This window comes from Symphalangus syndactylus, chromosome 11 (genome assembly GCF_028878055.3).
Source record: "Symphalangus syndactylus isolate Jambi chromosome 11, NHGRI_mSymSyn1-v2.1_pri, whole genome shotgun sequence".
Lineage (NCBI taxonomy): Eukaryota > Metazoa > Chordata > Mammalia > Primates > Hylobatidae > Symphalangus > Symphalangus syndactylus.
In genome coordinates, this window is record NC_072433.2 from 108,734,662 (window position 1) to 108,743,020 (window position 8,359).

General features: G+C 34.9%; 1 pseudogene; it reads right to left on the reverse strand.

Annotated features, from left to right (window-relative positions):
• Nucleotides 1-2,458: 2,458 nt before the first annotated feature.
• On the reverse strand, nucleotides 2,459-2,961 carry LOC129493448 (probable ribosome biogenesis protein RLP24; annotated as a pseudogene).
• Nucleotides 2,962-8,359: the final 5,398 nt, after the last annotated feature.

Genomic DNA, 8,359 nt, shown 5'->3' on the forward strand with positions numbered 1-8,359 from the left:
TATCAATACACTGAGATGGCATGGTTTGCAGCAGAGAGAGTTTTATGGTTACAGAGTGCTGAGATAGGAGATGCAAGGGGACCCTCAAATCCATCTCCCTCGGGAGTCCTGAAGTGGAGTTTTTAAGGGCATCATGGAGGGCCAGGGGATGGAAAATTTGAGTCATCGATTGGTCAGGGCAAGAGGGATAAAATCATCAGGATGTGGAAACCACATTATTTGGTGAGTCAGCTCCTTGGGGGTCCTTCAGATCAGCTGGTGTTAGTAGGGTGTGTTAGACTAGATGATGTCAGTATGCAGGAGCTGAAAGAATATCTCAAAGGATAAACATTTCATAGTGTTCAAGTTTTTATTACAGAACAGTTAAGGGAACTGTAATCTAAGGTCTATGTGATTCTAGGACGACAGGCAACAGACAACTCTGACGAAACAGACCAGACAGCAAGTCGACCTTACGATTAATGATGAATGTGCTGGAAGCTTGGTTTATTTTTGTTTCTCCCCTTCCGTTCTTCACTGATTAATTTTATAAAGTGTATAGGAACAATTCCAGTACTATATTTCTTTGGCCTAGAAACAGCATATTCTTTGTCTCCTATCATCTTACAGATAATCTTTGGACTGACATCAATTCAGAAAGATTCCCAATCTCAAATAATAAATTTTTCATGGTCCTAAAACAATTAAGTAGCAATTATAAATGTGAAGTATTATTTAAAATCTGTAAACTTTACTTCATTGATATCACATTCAATTTACTTTAAAGAAATTATAATTCACAGTCAAAATTTAATTTTACAATATCTGGAAATTGCAAAAGTTCAAAAGTCGGTACCACTTTTTTTTAATATTCTTCTAAATTTTTTAGACTGAACTAAGATGTCTGCATTCTTTCAAGGTCAGTGAAAAGACACTGAAAAAAGAACAAAACAGGGTGACTATAGTCAATAACAACTGTACATTTTCAAATAATTTAAAGAATATAATTGAATTGTTTGCAACTCAAAGAATAAATGCTTGAGAGGATGGATACCCCATTCTTCATGATGTTCTCATTTCACATTACACACCTGTATCAAAACATTTCATGCACCCCAGAAATATATACACCTACGATATACCCCCCAAAATTTTTTAATTAAATAGGGGAAAAAAATAACACAGGAAGGAATCCAAACAAATGTACAATTGCTACAGAAATAATCATAATGAAGCATTAAAATATTGCAAGTAGATATTAATAACAATTTGATCGTTAATTGGCCAAAACTAATAGACAAATTGGTCCTATAATTTCAACCTACAGTTTAAAGAATCTATCATTCAAATACCTAACACATTTTATATTATTTCTGTCAATAAAGTCAAATATTAATGTAAACATTCATTAGTTTGAGTGTGTGGTGAAGTAGATTGAATTTAGTAATAGTTTATTTTAAAAGATATGATACAATGAAAGAACTTGAAGGGATCTCAGGAAGGGTGGTATTTTACCATCTATTGATCACATTAATAGACACAGAGTGGCACAGAATCTAAGTGAGTAAAAAAACTAGGACAAATTATCACACTTTGGGAAATTTCAGGGGTTTTTTTCTTGTTTTTGTTTTCTACTTTTAAAATAGTTTTAATTTATATGCAAATATTAAACAGTGTTCTACCCATAAATTCTATTTTCCAAAAACAACTAGGAGCTTTTTTAAAAAAGAAAGCCACACAATGGATTTTAAAAGGCACTGGAATTCCTCTACTTCTAGATCATTGCTAAGCTAGAAAAATGAAGAGTTTTCTATCAGGAATCGCAAGTTAGAACTGAATATTCTTCAAAGCAGAAATTACAGAGTTTAGTGCCATTTGCGGAAAAGATTATTCATCTCTCATCTCCAACATCCACAGTTACCTATCAGAAATATTAAACCAGGTCAAAATAGTCCAGCATAATTAGGCTTCATCAAACAAGGCTATTATTTTCTTCTAAGATGCTAACAAACTGAAACAGGAAACACTGAAATCAAAATAAAAATATTATTTGAGGATACCAGTCTTACAAATTCTTAGTTCCTTATTGTATTCCCCCTTCTATAACACTAAAAAAGGAAATATTTTACTGCAAAGGACATTTCATTTTATATATCACTAGTCATGAATTTTTTTCATTAGTTATTACATAAATGCTTCCTGGTGCCATTATTCAAATAGTGTGACCATTTTATGTCTACAACTCATTTCTGAATTTACAAACAGAATTTTCATGATTTACACAAGTACATCTATCAGTGAAGGTTCGCATTGAGAAGAAAGCTCACATTCATAATATCTGATGTTTTACAGAAAGCAATGTAGGAGAAACGTTCTTAATCACCTTTTAAGTGACCCTATGTAAAAAAATAAGTGAATAATTTGGAAGTTGTAAGTCTCCAAGGATATTTTCAAATGTACATGTAGAAATGTGAGGTCTTTAAGAAATGTCTTCCATGTCCACATCCTGTTGTAATTGCTGTACCATTTTCTCTTCCAGCTGCTTTCCTTTGCCTACAAGAGGGGCTCAGAAAAGATGGATGTTCTGCTTGACTTTTTTTTTGATCTCCTGAACTTTCTGTAGCTCTTTATTTTTCTCCAATCTGTTCATTATAAATTTAGCTTGACATTTCTGTTTGATCTCTTCAACTCTCTTCATTGCATCAGTAGTTTTATTCCATCGCTCTTGCTGGTATTTCATAGGTTCGTGTCTATGTTTTTCAGAGATCAAATGAATTTTTCACTGTAAGCTCTTTACCAGCTGCTTTCTGGAATGCTTTGGTCCACCTGAACTTGCAAGGATTGTATTTCTTTTTAAAGTTTTTATGACATTTGTATTTACAAAATCTGAACACCTTGCAATCATTGCAAACAAACATCATGCAGTGTCCAGGGTCCAGGGTACATGGGCCCTAAACAAAAATAACATTTCCAAATAGGCATGTTGAACCTGTGTGGTTCCCACCAACCAAATACCAACCTTAAGTAGAAGTTGAAATTTAAGTTTTGAGTTTACATTACAACCAACAATTCTTCATTCTTGGGTCTATTGAAAGGATCTAGAATCTAGCTGTCTATTAATAATATCATTTTTTAAAAATCAAATAATTTTGCAATGTTCACTTCTTTCATATCAGTATATGTGTATATAACACTTAATAAATTTATGTAATAAAGATCTTTTATTAAGAAATGTACAAATACGTTTATATATATTCATACTAAATATATCATTTATATATTTAACTTCATAGATCATTTGATAATGCTTACAGAGACACATATCCTATAACAGGGTACTTATTTCAATCCAAAATATTTAGATAATGAATAGAATATAGTTCATTACCATTATTTGCTTTTTCATACATTTATGAAGCCAAAGAAATTTCTAGAAACACAGATGATAGCTGGGTAGATGGATGGATAGATGAATGGATGTTCATAGTACTTGCACCATTCCAAAGTGTTTTGTCTTAGCTTAAAGGAAAAGAAAAAAATACAGATAGAGGCAGATTTTAATTTTTAAAGAAATAGTTGGAAATAAATGAATGTGAAGGAAGTTTACATCAAAATATCTGACACAATCTAAATACAAAAGGCAGGGCTAATTAAGCAACATTCTTTGATATAGAAGACTACTCCCTCCTACTCATTACTGTTTTTTTAATCTGTTTTCTGGTTTCTGATTTCTAGTATAACTAAGGAATTAAATTTCTAGTTGTATTTAATTTTAATCCAAACAGCCCCTTGTGGCTAAATAGTTACAATATTGAAACATGTAAGACCAGGTAACCTATATTCTGCCCCAAAGCAAACTACCCAAACAACATGGAATATTCTGTCTAGAAAGGGCCCACTCTATGTCTAGAAAGATGTCCAGGCCTAGTTTCTTGCTTCCTCTCCAGTATTAGATCACTTTTTTAACCTGTTATTTTCTTCTCTTGGCATTATTCCTTAATGAAAAACAGTGAATTATGTATATAAATTTATAGCAGCTTAAATGAAAGGAGAAGTTATTTAAAATGTGTGACCATGCTTCCTGAAATGATTTCTAACCTTTACATTTGGAGAACAAGCTAAGAGACAGCATTTGCAAAGGTTTCCTAGGATGTTACTAACATTAACTATTTAAGATTTGCTCTGTGCCCTATTTAATAAAAAGTGACTTTTCTCTTATTTGCAGCAAGGAAAAATTGGTCTTACTTGCAATATAAATCAAAAAGCTGGTCTCAAGTCTGTGTCTTGTGATCTCACCTCTCAAAAATAGTCCCTCACACTGAGTCTCTCTTGTGAAACCAGGAGGTGGAACTAGCCACACACGGCCTCCTGTTCTCATATGCTGCTTAGGCTAATAGTAAGGTTCAGTAGTTGCTGCCACAGAGGCTAAAAAGGAGAAAGACATCACCATTTGATTCTCTGCTCCTAAATCTGCTTTTCCACCATGGCATCTTCTTTCTTCTCACCCTGCCCACTATTGCCCAGCCCACAGAGTCACCAGAAAACCTGTATGGAATGTGAGAGAACTGAAGAACCCAAATGGCAGCTGGGCAGGTTCGATCCTATAGAGAGTTGTTCATTCTTCATTCACCTGTTATTTGGTATTTGGGAGGCAATACACAACACAACTGTTCATCGCACAGGCTATGGAGTCAGACAGAAGTGGCCTCAGGTCTCAGCTCAAATAGATACTATGACCTTTGGCAAGTTCTTGAACTCGAAGATCATGTGTCTATGTTTTCTCATCAGTAAAATGGAAATATTAAAAGCTGCTTCAGGGAATAATTATTAGGACAATTTAAATAACACATATGAATTTGTTACCCTGTCTCTGGCATAGAGTCTCCAAATGACAACTATAATAATTTTTAAAAGGATAAAATAAGTGTAGGTATAACTTAATAACAATGACCTTAGGAGGTGTTCAGTACCCAGCTGTATATCCCTGCTGAGTTCCCTATGTTGAATTCTGCTCTTTATTAAAATTGTAAGCCATTTATGGGGGCATTTAATATGTCAGTTGTTTAATTTTGAAAAATGAATATTACCTTTGTAAAATCATCTGGTCAAGAATTTACATTACATTACACTTAACACAGAGATTTCCATTGTACTTAGAACATCTTCATCAAGTTTATTAAAAAGATGTAATGCTTGGGGAAATTTACATCTGATATTCAATTACCAGATTTTTTTCTTACAAATAGGAACTCTATATGTTTAAGGCATACAACTTGATGTTTTGATATATAATATATACATTGTTAAATGATCACCATAATCAAGCTGATTAACATATCTATCAACTCAGATACCATTTTCTTTTCTTCTCTCTTGTTCTATGTGGTAACAACACTTAAGGTTTATCCTCTCAGAAAATTTTAAGTACACAATACAATATTGTTAACTTTAGTCACCATCCTGTATATTAGAGCTACATAACTCACTCATCCTGTGTAAGTGTAGAATCACTATTAGCAAAAAGACAAAAAGAAGTGCTGGTAATGATGTGGAGGAAAGAAAAATTTCTACACTGTTGATGGAAATGTAAACTGGTATAGCCATTATGGAAAACAGCCTGGAGATTTCCTCAAATGTAAAAAATAGAAATAACATACTATCCAGCAATCTCTCCTCTGGGTATACATACAAAGGAAAGAAAACCTTCATTTCAAAGAGATATCTGCACCCCCATGTTCATTGCAATATTATTCACAATAGCCAAGTTATGAAAACAACCTGAATGTTCATTGACAGATGAATGGATATAAACACACACACAAACACACACACACGACAAATATTATGAATGGTGATCATTAAAAAGCCAGGAAACAACAGGTGCTGGTGGAGAGGATGTGGAGAAATACAAAAGCTTTTACACTGTTGGTGGAACTGTAAACTAGTTCAACCATTGTGGATGACAGTGTGGCAATTCCTCAAGGATCTAGAACTAGAAATACCATTTGACCCAGCAATCCCATTACTGGGCATATAACCAAAGGATTATAAATCATGCTGCTATAAAGACACATGTACATGTATGTTTATTGCGGCACTATTCACAATAGCAAAGACTTGGAACGAACCCAAATGTCCATCAATGACAGACTGGATTAAGAAAATGTGGCACATATACACCATGGAATACTATGCAGCCCTAAAAAATGATGAGTTCATGTCCTTTGTAGGGACATGGATAAAGCTAGAAACCATCGTTCTGAGCAAACTATCACAAGGACAGAAAACCAAACACCACATGTTCTCACTCATAGGTGGGAATTGAACAATGAGGACACTTGGATGCAGGGTGGGGAACATCACACACTGGGGCCTGTCATAGGGTGGAGGGAAGTGGGAGGGATAGCATTAGGTGATATACCTAACATAAATGATGAGTTAACAGGTGCAGCACACCAACATGGCACATGTACACATATTAACAAACCTGCACGTTGTGCACATGTACCCTAGAACTTCAAGTATATAAAAAAAGAATGAATTTCTTCCATTTGCAACAATATGGATGTATCTTGAGGACATAACACTAAGTAAAATAAGGCAAACACAGAAAAACAAATACTGTATGATCTCAGAAGTACGTACTAAAGCAAAATCCCACACCGAAAGAGAGAGGAGAAAGGAAGGCAGCTATGCAGGCAGTTAGGGCAGATCCTTAGTACAATTCTTTCCAACAAAGAGCAGCCTGAAATATCAAGCAGCAAGCACAGATAAGGAAGCAAGGTCTACCATAAAAACACCTTTGTCCATTCAGTATGATATTGGCTGTGAGTTTGTCATAAATAGCTTTTACTATTTTGAGATACATTCCATCAATATCTAGTTTATTGAGAGTTTTTAGCATGAACAGGTGTTGAATTTTATTGAAGGCCTTTTCTGCATCTATTAAGATAATCATGAGGTTTTTGTCATTGGTTCTGTTTATGTGATGGATTACATTTATTGACTTGAATATGTTGAACCAGCCCTGCATCCCAAGGACGAAGCTGACTTGATCGGGGTGGATAAGCTTTTTACGTCTTCTGGATTTGGTTTGCCAGTATTTAATTGAGGATTTTCACATTCATGTTCATCAGGGGTATTGGCCTGAATTTTCTTTTTTTTTCTTGTGTCTCTGCCAGGTTTGGTATCAGGATGATGCTGGCCTCATAAAATGAGTTAGGGAGGATCCCCTCTTTTTTATTGTTTGGAATAGTTTCAGAAGGAATGGTACCAGGTCCTGTTTGTACCTCTGGTAGAATTCGGCTGTGAATCCGTCTGATCCGGGGCTTTTTCTGGTTGGTAGGCTATTAATTACTGCCTCAATTTCAGAAGCATTCCCTTTCAAAACTGGCACAAGACAAGGATGCTCTCTCTCACCACTCCTATTCAACATAGTATTGGAAGTTCTGGCCAGGGCAATCAGGCAAGAGAAAGAAATAAAGGGTATTCAAATAGGAAGAGAGAAAGTCAAATTGTCTCTGTTTGCAGATCACATCATTGTATATTTAGAAAACCCCATTGTTTCAGCACAAAATCTCCTTAAGCTGATAAGCAACTTCAGCAATGTCTCAGGATACAAAATCAATGTGCAAAAATCACAAGCATTCCTATAAGCCAATCATAGACAAAACAGAGAGCCAAATCATGAGTGAACTCCCATTCATAATTGCTTCAAAGAGAATAAAATACCTAGGAATACAACTTACAAGGGATGTGAACTATCTCTTCAAGGAGAACTACAAACCACTGCTCAAGAAAATAAGAAAGGACACACACAAATGGAAAAAATTCCATGCTCATGGATAGGAAGAATCAACGTCATGAAAATAGCCATGCTGCCCAAAGTAATTTATAGATTCAATGCTATCCCCGTCAAGCTACCACTGACTTTCTTCACAAAATTAGAAAAATCTACTTTAAATTTCATATACAACAAAAGAAGAGCCTGTATAGCCAAGAGAATCCTAAGCAAAAAGAATAAAGCTGGAGGCATCATGCTACCTGACTTCAAACTATACTACCAGGCTACAGTAACCAAAACAGATGGTACTGGTACCAAAACAGATACATAGACCAATGGAACAGAACAGAGACCTCAGAAATAACACCACACATCTTCAACCATCTGATCTATGACAAACCTGACAAAAACAAGCAGTGGGGGAAAGGATGCCCTACTTAATAAATTGTGTTGGGAAAACAGGCTATCCATATGCAGAAAACTGAAACTGGATCCCTGCCTTACACCTTATACAAAAATTATTTCAAGGTGGATTAAAGACTTAAATGTAAGACCTAAAACTATAAAAACCCTAGAATAAAACCTAGGCAATACCAT